General features: G+C 36.7%; 1 pseudogene; it reads right to left on the bottom strand.

Moving 5' to 3' along the window:
* Positions 1 to 9,524: 9,524 nt before the first annotated feature.
* LOC125101120 (ectonucleoside triphosphate diphosphohydrolase 6-like) lies at positions 9,525 to 11,812 on the bottom strand (annotated as a pseudogene).
* Between the last annotated feature and the right edge of the window lie 8,809 nt (positions 11,813 to 20,621).

Here is a 20,621-nt window from a genome sequence, read left to right as displayed (position 1 = left end):
AAAACCAATGGAACCATTTTTAAAGCATGTAAGAGAGCTCATGCCACAAAGAAAACCCGTGAACTAATGTGCAGTTCAATGAATATGCCTTGTCAATAGCAGCTTTTATCTTTGGTGGACCAACAGAGGGAAGAAAAAAAGACCTGGATAAGAGGAAATCGGATGAGAATGACAATGACCCTTTTAATGACAAAGTGAGAATTATCACAAGAGTGAAAACTCTATAGAGTAATAGAGTTAAGGTAAGACTTTAAAAATGAGATAGTTCTTTCCATTGGTCTTCACTAAGTGCTCACGGAAAAAATGAAAGCAAAGAAGGAACTCAAGAGAGAACTCCCTGTGAGGTATAAATATATCAGGTCTGAAGAACTATTGTCGCAAGGTAAAAAACTAAGATAAACACTATAGACACTTTAAGCTTTTACTTAATCCAAAGAAGCAGCCTTCTACAGGTGCAAATAGCAGGACAGGTGACAGACTTTGCTAAATACCAGCCTTGGGCCCATTAAAAACAGACAATGTCTCTCTGAATCTTCATAGTGAGTATTAAATCCTAGATATCTGCATGTGAAAGAGAAGCAGAAGAACTGAGGAAGGGAGAACTGAGAAAGAGAGAGCTCCCTTCTGGTTTGTAATTGCCCAGGACTAGCAGGAAGATAAAGTCAAGAAAGGCTAAAATGAAATTAGATATCCAGCAAAAATAAAAGTTTCTTGTCCTAAATTCAAATAATCAGAAGTATGCAATAAATGACCTGAATCTAAACCAAGCTAAGTGATGTTGTTGATCATGATAATAGTAATACTGAATACAGCTATTTCAGCATGAACTTGACTGCCTTATACAGGAATCAACCTGACAGAAGAGAATACGTGAAATTTTTGTACTTCGATCACTTCCAAAATGCCAGGCACTCAAGTGAAAAAGATAATTACAAAGCACTAGAGAAGCAAAACACCATGAGAAATCACCAAGAAAGAAAACAGTAAATAAAAGAGAATAGATAACATAGATCTTGGAATTATCACATTTGCATTTAAAACAACTAATATAAATACATAAGGCAATCTAGTGGATAAAAGGAAACAGCATTCATGACACATAGGGGAAAAAAGTCAGATAAATAGGTAAATAGATAAATAAATAAATAAATAAATAAATAAATAAATAAATAGAAATGACAGGTAGGTAGGTGATCGATAAAACACCAAAATGGCAATGTGTATTATAACAAATAATTTTGGTACTTACCAGATAGCAGAGAAAAAGTTCAAAGAAATTGAAAAGAAGATAAAAATACAAATACACAAAGACCTAAATGTGAGACCTGAAACAACAAAACTAAAAGAAAACATTGACAGTAATCTTTTGGACATCAGCCTTAACAATGTATTTATGGGTTTGTCTCCTCAGTAAATAAACAGGTGCTCAGTATCACTAATCATCCGTAAAAATCAAAAGCACAATGAGATATCACCTCACACATGTTAGTACATCTATTATCAAAAGACAAGAGATAAAGTGTATTGTTGAACATGTGGAGAAAAGGGAACTCAGTGCACTGTCGGTGGGAATATAAATGGATATAGCCACTGTGAAAAACAGTTATGGAAGTTTCTCAAAAAAATTAAATATAGAACTACTGTAGGATGCAGCCATCCCCTTTTGATTATTTATCTGAGGGAAATGTAATCACTATCTGTGATCTAAGAGATATCTGTGCCCTCTAGTTCATTGCAGCATTGTTTACAATAGCCAAGACATGAAAAGATCCCGAATGTTCATCAGTGGGTGAAAGGATAAAGAAAATGTAATAAATGCATACAACGGAATATTATTCATCATTTGGTGAGGGAAAGGTGGTCAAATGAACAGATTGCCATTTCCTGTGGCAGAATGTCAGATAGATATATAGGGGGTGTTGGGCAGAGACTGGCATGCTTCAAATTAAGAAAGTAGTCACGTAGCAGATATTTTAAGTCTGTGAATTATGTAATTCACATAATATGGCACATATGTCACATAAATGTCAGGTGACAGCTATGTCCAAGGATAGGCCGCATGGATGGTGGAGACAAGCTCTTCTATAGTTTCCTCCCTGACCTAAGAGCATCATACTCATGGACTGAAGTTGAGGGATCTCGTTCAGCACTGTGCTGCAGGAAGTGCATACCATGCTGTCCTGTGGTCCACCTGGAATTAGGTCTTTGCAGTCTAAATTTCAGTCTTCACACCTTCTTGAACAAGTAGGCTAAATTTGCAATACCTATTTCTAATCTACAGTACAGAAAATGCTTTGTTATGAATCTCCTTTCCTCTATAGAAGTCCTTGCTCCTTCCCACAATGCCAACTTAATAAAAGTATTTGCCTAAATGTCATGGTCAGCTGCAAATTTCAACATAGTTTTAGTTATGAAGGTACTCATGTGTCCTGCTGAAGATCCATCTTCTAACTCCAGAAAGTGGAGCCCATGATCTCACATGACTTACTGCTGTAAAGATCATGTCCTTTAATTTACTAAAATTAAAATTTTAAGTCACCCACACTTGGGTTGTTTCAGATCACCCCATGTCTCAATTTTTTTTCAAGATTTCAGGAAAATTCACTAAACAGCTAAAATTTAGAAGACATTAGTATATATATATATATATGGGGTATATATATGTGTGTATATCTACACACATATATATTTGAGAGACAGAGAAAGAAAAGGAGACATACCAATGCCTTAAAACTGTATGTGTGTGTGAAAAAGAGTATACAGAGGCAGTTATATCTTCCTAAAATGCATTAAATTAATTTCTTTATTTATTTATTATTTTTTAAAGATTTTATTTATTTATTTGACAGAGAGAAATCACAAGTAGGCAGAGAGGCAGGCAGAGAGAGAGGAGGAAGCAGGCTCCCTGCTGAGCAGAAAGCCCGATGTGGGGCCTGAACCTAGGACCTGGGATCATGACCTGAGCCGAAGACAGCGGCTTAACCCACTGAGCCACCCAGGCGCCCCATAATTTCTTTATTTTTAATATATACATAGAAATAAAGCAGAAGACAGATATATAAATTTAAGATATAAACTTCACTATTAATAAATAGTAAAAATTTAGATTTATTAATAATAAAGATTTAGATTTGTGGCCAGAGACTGACTAAAACCTACAAATTGCCGTCTTCACTGTCTAAACCATGGGATTCCCAACTTAGAGAATATTAAATTATTTATCATTATCCTCTTTATATTTTTGTATCATTTTTTAAGAAATTAAAGAAATTCATCTAATGTATTTTAGGAAGCTATAACTGCCTCCATACACTCTCTCTTTTACACACACACACACATACACACACAGAAGGGAGACCTGGGTACAACAGGACTAGGAGCCAGATACCATCTTCCACCTCCTGAACAAAATTTTAAAGGCCTAATGCAGCATCTATACTTATACTCAGATTCAACACTTTCCAAAACAGGTTTCTTGTAACAAGAAAAAAAAAATTAATTCCTGACTTCACAGAACTTTCTATTAGTAGAAGAGATAAAATTTATAATAACGTAAATGCAATAAAACTCAAAATGTGAGGGTCACCTGGGTGGCTCAGTCAGTTAACCGTCCCACTCTTGATTTCGGCTCAGGTCATGATCTCAGGGTCATAAGATCGAGCCCCATGTCAGGTTCCCACTCACTGGAGAACCTGCTTAAGATTCTCTCTCTCCCTCTGCCCCTCCCTCCACTCAGTTATCTCTCTCTTTCTCTCTCTCTCTCTAAATTAAATAAATAAATCTTTTTAAAAATGTGAAAGATGATGTAATAAAAGTAGCAGAACCTGTAAATTAAATAAATGGTTCTGTAGAAAGAGGGTAAGGAGAAGCGTGAGAAGAAACAGAAGCAGTCATATTGCCTCAGGAACAGTGACAGGACTCCATGGCTCATTTAAGAAATTACAATATAATTTCAATAACATAGCTGTTCATATTCTAGATTGTTCTGCATCCAGTTAATTGAAAGTAATCTGGAAATTCAAAACAGCCTTCCTTTGGATATTTGCTCACTTCCAACACAGGCACATTTTTATGATATGTTTAGCTAGCAGATTAGTGAAGTGGGTATGTCAGAAAGATTCAGCTTGCTAATTAGCGTTTTTAATGAGTTTTTGCTATGTCTCTCCTTAAAGTCTGTTTACCATTTTCCATACTATAGTTTAGAAGCCAAAATCCTAGTGGGTTTCAAATTATCTCAAAGTATTTCTACTAAAAATCAGCCCAATCATAATATTTAATGAATTTAATCAATAGCAGAGATGGTAACAGTAAGGTGAAGTATAGAAGCAGAAGATAGTAATAATGAGGAAAGATATAAGAACAAGTATATAACAAAGCATATAAATATATAATACAACCAAGCACTAAAATAATAAAATAATAAAATCAAAACAGAAATGTGTTTGTGTAGCATTCAATAAAAATTACCCAAATATACATATTACTGTATATGCAATATTTATTTAAATGAAGTTTTAATGAACCTGCAGTTAAATTTAAACTATCTTAATTTTATAAACTATAATCTGTGTGATAGATTATTTTATTTTCAAATTCTGTGGCATTGGTCAACACACTGTAATTCACAAGTAATACCTGTATATCAACTACATTAATGAATTAGTGTACTGTGACTGTGTACTGTATTCTCTTATTATATATGGTAAGTTCTAGTTCACAAGTATAACTGCAAAATGAAGAAGTACATGTCTATCCATTGAGTGAGAGTCTACAGTCCAAAACAACTCCTAATTAAGAGACTCCTAATGGTGCTATGCATTATCTGTGTTTCATTTTATTACAATTTCTTATCAGAGAGAAAATTTAGAGTCAGAGTTCAGAGTTGGTGAGTGCTGAGCTTTGTACAAAGTTGAGATTGGTTAACTCTGTTCAAGGTGGGAAGCTTCTTTTAACTTTCCTGGTTACTTTTATGGAGGATGCAACATGTTGATTTCCAACAAAATCTTTCTCCCCTTTTCATGTTATACAGCTCTCATTGGGAAGTGGCTTCTCAGCTAGAGATGACATTACCAAGACCCTTTCTGGGGTGGTAATAAGGGCTGTCTCCAATAAAAGTGAAGATGAAAGTAAAGTAAGTGAAATGTGTCTAGGTGAAGTTAGTTAAGAATCAGAGGAAGTTTCCTCTTGCTTTCTCTTTACCCTTTTGAGGATTGAGAACAGAAGACTCTTGAGTTTCTGGGGGACAGCAGAACAGTCTGGAAGTAACCTGGTTCCTAAGTAACCCCACAGAGGAGACAATCTCACATCAAACAGGAATATACCCACATTAGCTAGCTTATATGAGTGACAAGTAACTTCTCTTGTGCTGAGTCATTGAAATTTGGGGGTTTATTTTTTAGATTATCGAGAGCTACCCTAACGACAGAAAGAGTTCAGGATTCTTCTACACATATGAATTTTTTAATCACATTATCTTAAGGATCATTTGAAGGCTTGTTAGATACATTTATATCGGTCTCCTAACAATGACCTATTAAATGAAATCAAATCACAATATAAATGTGTACACACACACACACACACACATATCAACTAATCATATATAAAGGTACGTAAAGGACAGGATAAAGTCAAAGGTCAAATGTTAGTAATCAATAAACAGCCTTAAAAGCAACAAACACATACACATGCACACACATTTTTATTTATCCAGCACATCAGCACATTATAGGAAGAAAAGGCACATAAGAAAATCTGTTTTCTTTCTCTACGGTTTACTTCAACTGCTCTTTTCACTTTATTTTGTCAAGCACATTGTGTTAGGGATTTGGAGGGCCTATTATTAAAACAATCCTTAATCCTGAGGGAAAGGAACAAGCTGGTAATGCAGATGTGATCTAAGTGAAGAGAATAAGCTTTAAAAAAGTTCAATGAAATCTTATTACAGGAGGAATATACAGAACACCAGATTCCCTATTGAAATCTATGATTATATGAGATTCACTTTAAATCCTCTTTATTACAGATTAATGATTAGAGGCAATATAGCTAAAATATGAAAAGAGGAAAAAAATCAGTTAATCACTGGACTCTACTTTTAATAAAAATATTTCCTTTCTTTACCAATTATATAATTATATTAATCAAATTCCCATACATGACTGCCAGAAATTCTTTTGAAAGGGGACTATGAGTTTGGCCTCAAACATTGCTGTCATGCTAGGATCAAAATCAGCTGCAGAGACCACCCTCCCTCTGTTCAGTCCTACTTAACAGGACAAGAAGCAGGTACCTCCCTTCCACAAAAACAGTAAGAATTTCTTCCCAAGGAATTTTTAATTGGTGATGTCAGAAACAGTTTCTCGTGGCACATAGAGATTTAATTTGTAAATTAGTAAGATCGGAATAAGATCTTTTGCAGTGTGGACTGGGTTGCCTTTATAATATTGAGGTGACCTGCAAGATATAGAAGGAGAAACTGCCACTTAGCTTCTCAGGGATGTTTGCAAGCCTTTCTGATCACTGGCTATCCTGCCTCTAGCTTCGGAGGGGACTCTGAATCCTTTTCTTGTTTGACTCCATTCATTAATGTTTTCTATTAGTTGAAATCCAAACAAAACAAAACAAGAAAAACAAACTCTACTAAGAAATAGATAAATTAATGTTGGAAGAAGAAACAGATTTCTTATTCTGGTAACTCTTTGAATCATTTATGTTTTTTGATTTGCAGAAATGTTTCAGCAAAATTTAACAGCATCAGTGGTCTGTATTCAGAACGGAGGAAGAAAAACTCCTGCCTCACTTTTCTGAACTACAGAATTACAATAGCTTTAAAATTTGAGAACTTATTTCTCTTCTCTGTGTAAAAGTTTAACTTCTCATAGTTCACCTTATAGCAGTTAAGAACAAACCCTCTGTCTGTTCAAAATGGTCCCATTCTCCATCTCTTTTGGCAAAGCATGACCCAATTAGCATAGCTCTAAGTTTTACTTTCTTTTTGATAAAAATATTTATGTAATATTATTGAAAGTAAAATTAATTGATAGCTTGAAACCTTTGTAATTTACTTTATTAATTGTAAAAATTTTGTGCGAAATATAAGACTGTAGGCAATAGGGTTAGATCCTGATGTTATATGTGTTATATTGAGGAACAAAAAATATATATTTAACTCTCAGGCTGTAGACCTTTACATATTGGTTAAAGGTGTTACTGTAATTTATTCACTGAAGAACTAAACAACATTTAATACATTTTTGACAAGTATTGCTCTTGCTTGAGAAAATTTTATGAGAACATTTGATTTATTTTCCCTTGTAAACCTTTTATTTTGGATGGAACATACAAGACTCAGCTTATTCTTACAGTACATTCACTGCATTAATGACTCTAAGGAGCTGGACCAGAAGACCCTAAACCACACTTATGCAGAATGAATGGACTAGGTCTCCCAAGGAACATACCTCTGCCTGCTGATAAAGGAGGGTTAGCCAGCAGTACACAGGATGGAAAGGGACGAGTACCAAGCCTGTCTCAGTGCCAGCAGGTGAATTGGTTGTGGCTCAAGACACTAGACAGAATAAAGAGAGGCTGATGCTTGGGACTCTGATTCAGGCAGACCCCTGAGTTGGAATCTATGGATGAGAAGTGTAACACAGTCCCCAGCATCTTTTGCCATTGCTTGGCTGCAAAGGTGGCTCCTGGTGGTGACGCACTTGGACAGAGTCAGTCTCCAGAAAAGGGGGCACTGTTGGAACTTGACTCTTCCATGAGCCATTCAACACTGCACTACAGAGATGTCACTCAAAGACCTGGAAACTGAAACACCACAACTATACATATTTTTAACAGCAATCGACTCTCAACATCATGTTCACATTAAAGCTCTGGTTTTGAAGAGCCAGGGCACATGAGGGTCTACAAAGTGATATTTTGCAACCCCAAACCCCCTTCCTTGGGATCTACATGTTCACAGTGACAACACTGTCAGTTAGCTCTAAATCAAACCAGCCAAGAATTTGAGGAAAACATCTGAATAATGGTGCATGTCCACACCCAAGAAGAGATAAACATGTTCGGTCACAAAGTTCATTTGAGTCTACTCCAGGATCCAGTCCACCTTTCTTAGAGAGGTGAGTGTGTGAGTGTGTGTGTGTGTGTGTGTGTGTTTTGCTTTTACTTGGCTCATGCTGAGAACAACCAGGACAGTCTATAGAGCCTCCCCACTCAGAGAATGTAGAGTCTCCTCCTCCAGGAAGAAACCAGGCAAGTAGCAAGGAGAACAATAAAAGATTCCTGCATCACAGGGAGGCCCTGTCACAGCAGCAATAACCCTGGACCCAGAGTGGGTGGGGGAGGGGGCAGTGTGGAGGGAGAAGCTGAGTGTCACTCGCCTAAACAGCTTTACTTTGCCCGTGTCTGGTCCATGGCCCACTTCCAGCCAACTGATAGAGACATTGAGACTTTGTTATTACTTGGTATTGGTTTTATTGTTTATCATGTAAATTTTACAACTTTGGATTATGGGAAAATAATGCAATAGTGAATTTTGACTTATTGTTAACTCAAATTTGATTCAGCAAATTAAATTCTTCAAATATATGATATCAACCTAAACTAATTATCTGTGGACCTGCACTTTACCCCTTCTTCTGGGACCTCTCCCAACATTCTGGTCTTCTGGTCACGTGAGACACAGCTGCCATTCCACAGTGCGGCTGCTGTGCTGCCCAGATGAAGAAGTAAAGCTCAACCCAAGAAAAAAACTCTGCAAGTCCCTGGAGCAAGTCCGCACAGAAACGCCCCCTACCCCAAGATCAGAAGGGAGGAGGTAGTTTGGCTATGTTGTGGGCCCTTCCAACACCTCAACAGTTAAATCAAGGATAAAATCACATGAGCTGATGTCCAGCCAGCTGACAGACCAGGTTAGGGAGGGAGTCCCACAAAGGTGCATTGTTCTTCTCCGTTTGGTTATTTTAAAGAGTTAAAGTTGGGGGAGATTGCCAAAACCATTTCCCCATGCTTTGAAATCCATTCTAAAGTATATAGTGGGCAGATAGCGGCAAACTGAGCTATAAACTGCAAGGATGGGTGTATCAACAGACATCCTCATTCCTCTCTTGTGTGCAATATCGGTTTCTGGTTTTGACTTTTTTCAGCTTTACTGAGGTATAACTGAAAAATAAACCAGAATAAATGTAAAGTATACAACATGATGATTCGATGCATGTAATCCTTGTGAAAGGATTCCCACAATCTAGTTAATTAACACTTTTGTGTGTGTGTGTGTGAGAGAGAGCACTTAAGTTCTACTCTAAGTAAATTTCAATTATACAATACAGTACTATCAACTTTGGTCACGACATTTATGTATTAGAGCCTTAGAACTTATTCCTTTTAAAATGTCTGTTGTTCTCATGGAGACTGTCACCACTTTGAGGGGGATGTCCCAAGGTAAATCTGAGCATTGACTGAGAGATGGGGGGGAATAGGGCAGCTTGGTAGTAGGAAGCTGAGAAGATGGGCTACCAAGAGGCTTGACTTTTCTGTCGGTTCAGTGAGTCGATGTAATGAAAAATGGCTCCCAGAGCATAGCTAGTCTTAACATTGTCAGTTTTCTGAGTCAGCTTTAGCACGTTGTTCCCCAGAAACATGAATACTTGCAGTAGGAAGCTGACATAGGGGAAATCCAAGCATACATATAAAAGGGTCATTCTGTGGATGAGTCTCAATTGTCTAACACACACACTTGATTGAAGTTTCAAAGTCTCCAACCACAAGACTGCCTCCTTTCTCTGTATTGATAAGGCCAAATTTGGCTTCAAAGTCATGGTGGTAGGAAAATGCATAAAAATTCAAGTTCTTCCCTTCTTCCATTTTGCTCACTTTGTTTTAAAGGATTTCTGCCCCTCTGCCCACACACAACTCTTGGAGGCTAACCCACCTTCTGTCCTCACAGTGCATATGTTGTTTCAACATGTTCCTATTCTCCTTTGAAACTGGAGACAAACCAGGGCTGACCAACTCCTTTCCACCTTTAGTAGATTCTTTTCTACACCCTCCCAATTCATGAGTCTTACCAACATCGATACAAGACCCCGTACATGTAGAAATGGAGATTATACATTGGTTAAACATCTGGAATGCTGTTGTACTACCAACTGGGGATGTCAGAAGAGTTCCCTTAACTCTTAGAAGTAAGACAACCCAAGTGGATCTTGCCCCCAAATCCAGCATGCCTGTATTACTTCTTCCTGGGGGCTTTAAACTGCCTGTTAAGAAACTGTGATCTATGTTGAAATACCTTCACCTATCCCATTCACGATGGAAACATAGCCATCTCCTATAGGGAAGGAGACACCTCCAACCCTTCTTTCACCGTGGGTCTCTGGCAGTTGCTTCTGAGCCTTTTCTCCTAGTAATAGGTATAAATTTGCTGTTCTCATGAGAAACAAAGAGGTGACCTTCTAGAAGATAAAATGAATTTCTTGTTTAACGTTATCTCTATTGCTCTCCCAAGATTATGAGAATAAGCAGAAAGGCCTAACTTCAGTGCTTTGAAGGTTTTATGGGTCAAATTGGGAGCTTCTCTGGGCCACTGTGCAAACTGGAAGATGAACGTGTGGGTACTGTAATTCCCATGCCAGACATGATCCTGTAGAAAACCTCATGACCACTTCCAGCTGTGGGGAGGTCAGTGTGGGTGCACTGGACCCCCCTGGCCCCGCAGCCACCTTGATGATGCTGAAGAAGTCTCGGATTACAGAGACCACTGTCCCCTGAGGCACACCACATCAATAAACAGACACACAAACAGGCCCAGAGGTGATGTTTTCTTCATCATCTTTAGGCTCCCAACTGTGCCTTAGTTAAGATGGCATACCTAGTACATGGCAGAGCACAAACATGAGTCCACAGCTTCTTTCTCTAATTCAAATGCACTTTATCATTTCATTTTCACTATTGTTTCCAAAGCCTTTTGACAGAATTCAGTGGCAGCAGAGGCACTTCCAAATTTCTTTACCCAATAGTTGTTCAGATCTCTGGTTTTCCGCATGAGCCCCGCATGACCTCCTTTGTGCCATCCATGGTTGTCAGTATCATTCCCTTGGTGCAAGTAGGTAGAGGCTGCTTCTGGTTCTCCTGCTACATTCCCTAAGTACACTAAATTTTAAATGAAGCAAATTATACTTAAATTAAAGATACATTTTGATAACAACACTTAGCATAACACATGGAAATATTTTAACCTAATAGACACATTTTCGTGTATAATGTTAATACAATTCCATATTTAAAAACCACATATAAACTCATAGTAGATAATATACCATAGTTGAGTAATCTTAAATATCTCACAATGTTTTATTGACATATTTTTAAATTATGAAGTAAAATCATATGTTTTTTTTTTAAAGATTTTATTTATTTATTTATTTTGTCATAGAGAGAGAAGCGAGAGTGAGCACAGGCAGACAGAGTGGCAGGCAGAGGCAGAGGGAGAAGCAGGCTCCCTGCCAAGCAAGGAGCCCGATGTGGGACTCGATCCCAGGACGCCGGGATCATGACCTGAGCCGAAGGCAGCTGCTTAACCAACTGAGCCACCCAGGCGTCCCAAAATCATATGTTTTAATTCACTCTTCTTCTGTTGCAAATAATTCTACCTTTAACTATCCAGACTGAGGCCAGGCTTCATAGATTAAGAGCATCATCTTCCACAAGCCCTCACTTTCGACAGCAGCTGCAAGTCTGAGGGTCCCTGGGTAACAACCAGTTCTGACCAGCTGGCTATAAATGGGAGAGTTTTCATCATCTCTTCATGTTGGATAATTTGCTAAAACAATTTACAGAACTCAGGAAGAACTATACTTATGATTACAGTTTTATTATAGCAAAAGGATACAAATCAGAACCAGCCAAAGGCAGAGAACATAGTGCAAGGTCCTAGAGGATTCCAAACACAAAACTTCTGTTGTCCTTCGCCTGTGGAGTCAGGTAACAACCTCTCAGCACGTCACTATGTGATAACACACAGCATTGCCAACTGGAAACATTCACCCAGGCTATATTGTCTAAGGTTTTTGTTGGAGTTTCATTACTTGTAGATTGCTGATGGAATCATTAGTCATGCTATTGAACTAAAATTCCAGCTCTTCTCCACTGTCTAGAGATCTGACTGATACCACATAACACAAAGCCCTAAGCCTCACATGATTGGTCTTCCTTTCTGGCATGGCCAGCCTCTAACCTGAGTCATCTCCTTAGCACAAACTATGCTGGGCCTAGTCCACCCTGAACCACCTCAGCATAAGCCATCAAGTGTGCTTGAAGCCCACCATAAATCACAAAGACAATCCTATCACCAAGGACGTTCCAATGATGTAGAGGTTTCTTCCCAGAAACTGGGACAAAGGCCAGCCAAATTTGTTATTATACAACCACTTAATCATAACCAAAAATAAATTAAAAAATACTTTTGTGATCTTCTACTATAAAAACTGAGAAACAAAATCAGTGTTCGCACTCATATGGTAAGCCATCCAAACACTACAGAAAAGTTGGCCCAACACTCTCTGCCAGTGAAGCTAGAACTGCCTCCTGGAAATATTTTTGGAAACATTGTAGCACATGGAAAAAATGTAGAACATTTTCCTGCAGAGTTCATTGGATAGAAGGTATCAGAAACAATGACATTTTGAAATTTATTTCTAAACATTAGGTAGGATTGCATGTTTGGAGGTAGAGGTTATGTACTCAGGAATGACCCCATGGACCAGCTAATTCTAAAAAGAAATAATTTCCATGTATGCCTACTGAAAAAATTCAGACCAAAATCACACATAGATACTTGAGAAGCTTATAATAATATATGATATTGTATTTTCTGTGACCTAGATATAGAAGAATTATGTCTCTGTATTATGGAATCTGATATAACAAAGTGCTTTCGAATGCCATTTCTGAAAGCAGTTTGCCTGGGTTCAAATACTTTCTCACTTACCAGGTGTGTAACTTGGGAAAGTCAGTTAACTTATGGTGTTGATATTAACAATATTCTTTCAAAAAATTGTGAAATTGAGTTAAAGGGAATTCATGTGAAGTGATTAAATGAATTCAACTCACCACAAATATTAATTTTTTTAAAAGAGTTTACTTATTTATTTGGTAGACAGAGATCACAAGTAGGCAGAGAGGCAGGAAGAGAGAAAGGGGGAAGCAGGCTCCCCGCTGAGCAGAGACCCAATGTGGGGCTCGATCCCAGGACCCTGAGATCATGACCTGAGCGGAAGGCAGAGGCTTAACCCACTGATCCACGCAGGCGTCCCCACAAATATTAAATTAATGGGAGCTAATAGTAGTAATAGCAGTGGTGGTAACACTGATATCAGAACTTTCAGTGTAATTTCTTTTATCTAAAATATAGGATTCTTTCATCTAAAACATAGGATTATTTTTATTCAAAAATTAAACATCTAAAAACATGCCTTTAAAATAGAGGAAACAATAGTTTTGGTTGGGAGACATTTTTAAAAATATGTTTAGAGGGAATAAAACTCCAGGTTATGCTACTGGTTGAAGTTTTTGATCGGTCAGCAATTGTCCCACAGAAGGCAATGAGAAAGGAGACAGGGCACATGCTTGATAGTGAGGTTTTGAGAAAGGGATCCCTTCCCCCTTTCCCCGTTTGTAGTACCTGAATGCCTCTATTACAGCTCATCTAATATAGCTAAGAGATCACTTCCAAGTAGTGAATAACAGCCTTTGCTTGTTTATTCCTGGTTGCTGTTGACTTTGTAAGGACTTTGTTTTGATGAATACAAGTTTGTCCCACTTTGAAACCCCCTCTTAATAACACAGGGCCTAGAGTAGGTTTCCTTTCATCCTCTTGTCATCTAGAGTCCATTTTCCTGATCATATAGCCAGTTCCTTATCTACTAAGGAGCTATATAAATCTATATCTTACCATTGTCATTACTATTTATACTTCTGATAAAGTGAGAAAATATCATTCTTATTTCTGTTTGTTTAAGGGACATATTTTTGTTTGTTTGTTTTTCAGCCAAATAAACGTATCACAGGTCACAATATAGTCGCCTTCCAGATTGAATGTTGGTTCTCCAACTTTAGCCATGATATTTGTTGGGAGTTCTCTAATAACTGATTATAGAGAAAAGGGTTTTTTGTTGTTGTTGTTGTTACTGTTGTTTGTTTGTTTGTTTGTTTGTTTGTTTTATCTCCTTTTGGGATCCTAATGGGATCAGGTAACTTCTAAGAGGGAATTAATGTCAGACCCAAAGGCATGTTAGCTCCTTATGTGACCACTAATACTAGGGGTCATCCCTGATGCACATTCTTAAATATGTCATTTCCACCTGATGAGGTGAATCTTCTCTATTACAATACTATTCTGACGTGAGCCCTGAGGTGATGAGTATTTCAGACACTACTTAAGCCCTTAAAAAGTGTTATAATTTGCCTTTCCTTATACTCTCAAAGAGAGTACACCTGGAGGCAGCCTCAGATAATTTTTCCAGCCATCACAACTAGATGGTACTTAATAGGCCTTTGCTGAAGTCTCTAGTCAGCATAAGTGTGTATTGCTGATACCTCTAATATCTTCTGATGGTCAGTATTGTATATGGTCTTGCATTATTTATCTATTACTATCCAACAAATGATCACACACAGAGTTGCTGAAAACAACACACAATTATTATATAACAGCTTCTGTGGGTCAAGAACCTTGCTATTACCGGGTTCTCTGTACAGGGTATCTCATAAGACTGTAATTAAGATGTTGGCTCAGGTGGGAGTCTCAAATGAAGTCTCCTCTGAGAAGGGTCTGCTTCCATGCCCATGTCATTGTTAGCAAAATTCAAATCCTTGTGAACTGCTGGAATCAGGCCCTCAGTCCCCTGCTGGGGAATCTAGTGTCACCTAAGTCATCATTTAAATTCAGATCTTTTACGGTTTGTGGATTCGCCCTAAAATAATGTGTCATGATTTCTCTGGAAACCAGATAGTTGGACCAATCTTTCTGCATCCTCTTTTGATTTGGGAACTGGAAAAAAAAAGTAATAATTTATTTTTGACTAATTGAAAAATCTAATTGTTGTAGCCCAAGTAATAAATAAAAATATTACTGCTTGTCCTGGGTCCTGTAATTCACGTGCATTAACCAATGTCTCCCTAGTAGTTATATTAATAATCAGGTATTTTAATTCATTCTCACCTTAATGTTCAGGTTCAGATATCGACATTATATTATTGATATAATGAATAACAATAGTTTTCAATTAAATCAAACCTAAGTTTTACCAGGTGGTGTCAATACACACAAAAATTTAAATGTCCCTGAGGGAGAAAAATAAATGTGTAATTCACTCTATTTCAAATCAAAGCAAATTGTCTCTGATGTGTTTCTGAAATAGAAATTGAAAAGGAAGTGTTAGTTAAGGTTATCACAAATACCATTCTTCCTTAATGGAGTTAATTAGTATCTTATCAGGTACAGCTGTTGCTATTATAGGCCTCCCTTTATTGAATACCTGAGGGTCTGCAGTTAAAATACAGAATCTACCAGGGGCGCCTGGGTGGCTCAGTGGGTTAAAGCCTCTGCCTTCAGCTCGGGTCATGGTCCCAGGGTCCTGGTATGGAGCCCCACATGGGGCTCTCTGCTCAGCAGGGAGCCTGCTTCCTCCTCTCTCTCTCCTTGTAATCTCTGTCAAATAAATAAAATCTTAAAAAAAAATCTACAGAATCCATCAGCTTTTCTCAAAAATCCTACTAGTCTATTAAACAAGAAATTTTTAGATATTCTGATGTCTACATCTAGTATATCATCTATCTAGTATATCATTAATTAAAACTGAAACTTCTGAATGTCTCCCATGTAACCAACATTGTTTTGAATTAGGCATTTCAGTGGATTTTTTTTTTTTTAAGATTTTATTTATTTGTCAGAGAGAGAGAGGAGAGCGAGCCAGCACAGGCAGACAGAATGGCAGGCAGAGGCAGAGGGAGAAGCAGGCCCCCCGCCAAGCAAGGAGCCCGATGTGGGACTCGATCCCAGGATGCCGGGATCATGACCTGAGCCGAAGGCAGCTGCTTAACCAACTGAGCCACCCAGGCGTCCCTCAGTGGATTTAAATAATTCTAAAATTCCCTTATAGCATACCCAGCCAAAAGAGGATAAAGAGTCAATTTGGATAAAATCCCTTCCCTCAATATTTGAGGAAAAGAAGAGTACCCCATTTAGATATCACATATTTCAAACAATATATTCTGGGGGCTCTGCCAAGATTTGACATCATTTCTTGTCTTAGTATACTCCTATCATTGGAAAATTGTTTTTTCTATATGGTTGATGACATATGTGGAATTCAAGAAATTGCCATATTTCACATAAACATATATTTAAAGGGTAAAAACAAATTATCATTTATCTAGTATAATCCTTGGTTTTCAATTAAAACATAAATTTCATAATAAATTTCAGTGTTTCTAATAGATTTAAAAAATAGAAATAAAAAATTAACATAAATTTCTCTGAATTAATATATTTATAATTATATTAAATAAACAATAAGATTTATGAATCTGTCTTTCTCAATACTCAAGCTCAAGAACATTCTTATATCTTACTGATAGTAGTCAATGGTGCTTTTCTCTAATTACAGAATGCCCTTGATTCATCAATTTCATGTATTCAGTGATTACATAACATAGATAAATTGCTTAACAGTAGCACTTCAAACATCCTACTATGCTTGGTTTTCGAAAACAATATTCTAGTTTCCATATCATCTTCATGTAGTCCTCATTACTATGTTTACTCCCAATCACATAGTTTGGTCCAGTTTCTTACCCTATTTGGCCAGTGTTTAAATCACACTATATCCATGAGATCTAATAAAGGTTTTGCATCATAGTAAGTGAATGCATAAAAGCAGTTTTTCCCTTGTACTAACATAAAACTTAACACATTTCTTCATATGCTATCATTAATGTAACTTTTCTTCTAGAATTCAAAATATCTTTTATTTCTTTCATGTTTTCAGAACTAAAGTTAATAATTACATGTTTCAAAGTTTATTCAAAATATTATGACCTATTTATTACAAACATTACTAGAGACCATTTTATGTTTCAGAAAGATATTTTTGCTTATCAATTTTTAAGATAAGAAAATAGTGTATTCATGAAGACAACTTTTTATAATATTAAAATGAGGATTAGAAGATCGCCTGGGTGGCTCAGTCAGTCAAGGAACTGACTTATGATCCCCGGTGGTGAGATTGAGCCCCTGTTGGGCTCTGTACTTTGTGGGGAATCAGTTTGAGATTCTCTTTCTCCCTCTGCCCCTCCCCCCACCTCCTATCCCACCTCCACCCCCGCATGAGCAAGTGAGACTGCATGTGCTCTCTCTCTCTCAAATAAATACATAAATCTTTAAAATCTTTAAAAATAAAATGAGAATTAGAATTTCTGGATATATTAATATTATCAATGGCTAATTTTCTACTTTTGAGTAATAAATCATCTCATTTCTCAAATGTTTGCTCATTAAAATAAATAACACACTGATATCACAAAAAATGAATAGAATTCTTTGTGTATGTTCTTCTATGTTAATCTTTTAAATATTTTTAAATCATGATCCTGTTTCATCAGTGTGAATAAAAATTTGTGAAAACAAAATCAGTTTCACTCATATGTGGAATTTAAGAAACAAAACAAATGAACAAAGAGGAAAAAAGAGAGAGAAAGAGAGAGATTGGCAAACCAAGAAACAGACTCTTAACTATAGAGTACAAACTGATCATTACCAGAGGGGAGGTGGGTTGGGGGATAGGTCAAATAGGTGATGCGGATTAAGGAGCACTTGGTATGACCACTGGGTATTGTATGGAAGTATTGAATCACTATATTGTACACCTAAAACTAATATTACACTTTATGTTAACTAATTGGAATTTAAATAAAAACTTAAAAAATAAAGTTTAAAAAATGGGGAAAAATTGCCCATAAACCATTTATGCATTATTAGAATTATTGTAATCATACAATGTCACATTATATTAGAATAATTTTTATACATAAATGGTATCCATTAAACCTGACTTGCATCAAAAGTGAACATTTTTCAGTATTTCATTATATAATAAATATGGTAACAAATATGGGAAATATGTCCAAATATGGGCAAAAGACTAGTTCATTGTGACAGCTGCTGGCTTGACAAAATTGGTATGTCTTATACCAATTTTTTTTCCTGTATCTAACTTGCTATAACTAAACTTCATTAACACTTTAGGAAATATGAGCCTTTTTCCATCTGGCACATGGCTTTTAAAACTCATTTGCTGTAATTTAGAAAATCAGCAAACAGCTGGCAAAAAAATATTTTTATTAAGTTCTTTAGCATCATATTTGAAATAACTGCAGCTTTGCCTACATTTCTAAAACCCAGAATATTTTCTTCATTTTTCAATTCTGTAAGCTCCACAATCTCTTTCTAAATTCTGAGAGACTAAGTGGCTTGCTCTTTAATTATCAACCTGTATATTGATTTCTTTTATTTAAATTTTTATATGTGATTATTCAACTAAACTTTGGCCTTGAAAATATTAAAAGCAGGAGTGGTTCGCTTTTGTTTGTTTTTGCAACAAAGACTTCAGACTGTGCCTCTTAATTCATTAAAAAAAAAAAAAACATTGAATGAATAGTATGTTTCTGTTTTTAGGCTTCCTCCTTACATGTATTATAAACCATATGTATTTTTTTCTATTACTAAAAATCAGCTTTCATATCAATAGTCATATCTTTCTAATTTTTCTCACAACCTTTTTTTTTTTTTAAGATTTTATTTATTTATTTGACAGAGAGAGATCACAAGTAGACAGAGAGGCAGGCAGAGAGAGGGAGGGAAGCAGGCTCCCTGCCGAGCAGAGAGCCCGATGCGGGACTCGATCCCAGGACCCTGAGATCATGACCCGAGCCAAAGGCAGCAGCTCAACCCACTGAGCCACCCAGGCGCCCTCACAACCTTTTATATTAAACAAAAATATCAGTACTTTATAAGTACTTAGTATGTCCCTAAAAAGGATAAATAGTAAAATACATATGTTTTATATAAACACATGCCATATCCCAAGAACATGGTTGATAAAAGGAAAAACTGTAACAAGATATTCAAGAGGAGCTGGCAGTAATATTTATAAACTACTTAAATAAATAAAATTGAGTTCTGTTTACAGTAAAGGAGTGGCTAAGTATCCAGAAAACAACTAAAAATGCAGCAGTTAAGTATCTGTAAATTACTGGGATGCCTGGCTGGCTCAGTTGGTTAAGTGTCTGCCCTCCAAGTCAGGTCGTGATCCCAGTGTCTTTGGATCAGTCCCACATCAGGCTTCTTGCTGGTGGGGTGGGGGGGAGACCCTGCTTCTCCCTCTGCCTGCTGCTTCCCCTGCTTGTGTATGTGCACACCGCCTCTCTCTCTCTGACAAATAAATAAATAAAATCTTTTTAAAAAATAGTATGTAAGCTATTTATAAAAGTATTCCCCCCCCAAAAAAAATACTTATTTGAGAGAAGCCGAAAAAGAGCATGGGCTCTGGAACTCGAGGAAGGAGAGGAAGGGGCAGAAGCAGAGGGAGAAGCAGACTCCATGCCAAGAAGAGAGCCCACCACAGGGAGTTCTATCTCAGGACCCTGGGATCACAACCTGAGCCAAAGGCAGAATTCTTAACCAACTGAGCCACTCAGAAACCCCATTTATAAAAGTATTCTTAAGACCATTGTTGAGTTGGCTAGAATATCTAAATGAAAGTGGGAATCTAGTATCAGACAGTTTTTTTCTGGAGACATTGACACAAAATGATGAACTTGACTGGTACCAGCTCTTCAACAATCAGTATACATCAAAGGGATGAGGACACAGTCTCAACACCTGTCCAAATTGAGCTCAAGACCATTCTTCTAGAAAACTGCAATCCCATGGGGCTCTAATCTTCGTGAAAGTGAGAACTGAATCTACAACTTTTCCTACTTTCTCATTTAAAGAAGATTGAAATAAAAGTTGTTCATTGTAGAGCAGGAGGTCTAATGAGTGAGGAATTCCCTAAAAAGCTGAAATCCAAAGCAAATTCTAACATGGATCTGAAAGCCAAGATCACATCATATTATCAGTCCAAAAGTCAATTCACCTAGATGTCTACAATACACATAATCTTTGGACTAGTTTTTCTCAATAGTTTCATAAATAATTTCAAGGGAAATGGACAAATCATGGTTAAAATCTCAAATGGATTAACAGATGTCCTATATTCATAGATTAGAAGACCTAAAACTGTTAAGATATCTCCAAATCCAGATATAGATTCAAGAATATATAAATTGAAATCTCATTTTTTTCAAAATGCCATTTTTCAAAATGTCTTTTGTTACTTAACAAAATCTTCTAGAATTTGTTTAGAAAAACAAATAGCCAAGAGTATTCAAGGTACTATTAAAGAAGATTAACAGAGTTGATGGACTTTTCCTAACTGCAGGGCTTGTCATAGAGTTACACTAATTAAGAAAGAATTATACCAGGTAATAAAAATACATCAGTGTATCAT

This window comes from Lutra lutra, chromosome 5 (genome assembly GCF_902655055.1).
Source record: "Lutra lutra chromosome 5, mLutLut1.2, whole genome shotgun sequence".
NCBI lineage: Eukaryota > Metazoa > Chordata > Mammalia > Carnivora > Mustelidae > Lutra > Lutra lutra.
Note: the sequence above shows the minus strand (reverse complement) of the source record. Positions and strands in the feature narration are given on the sequence as shown.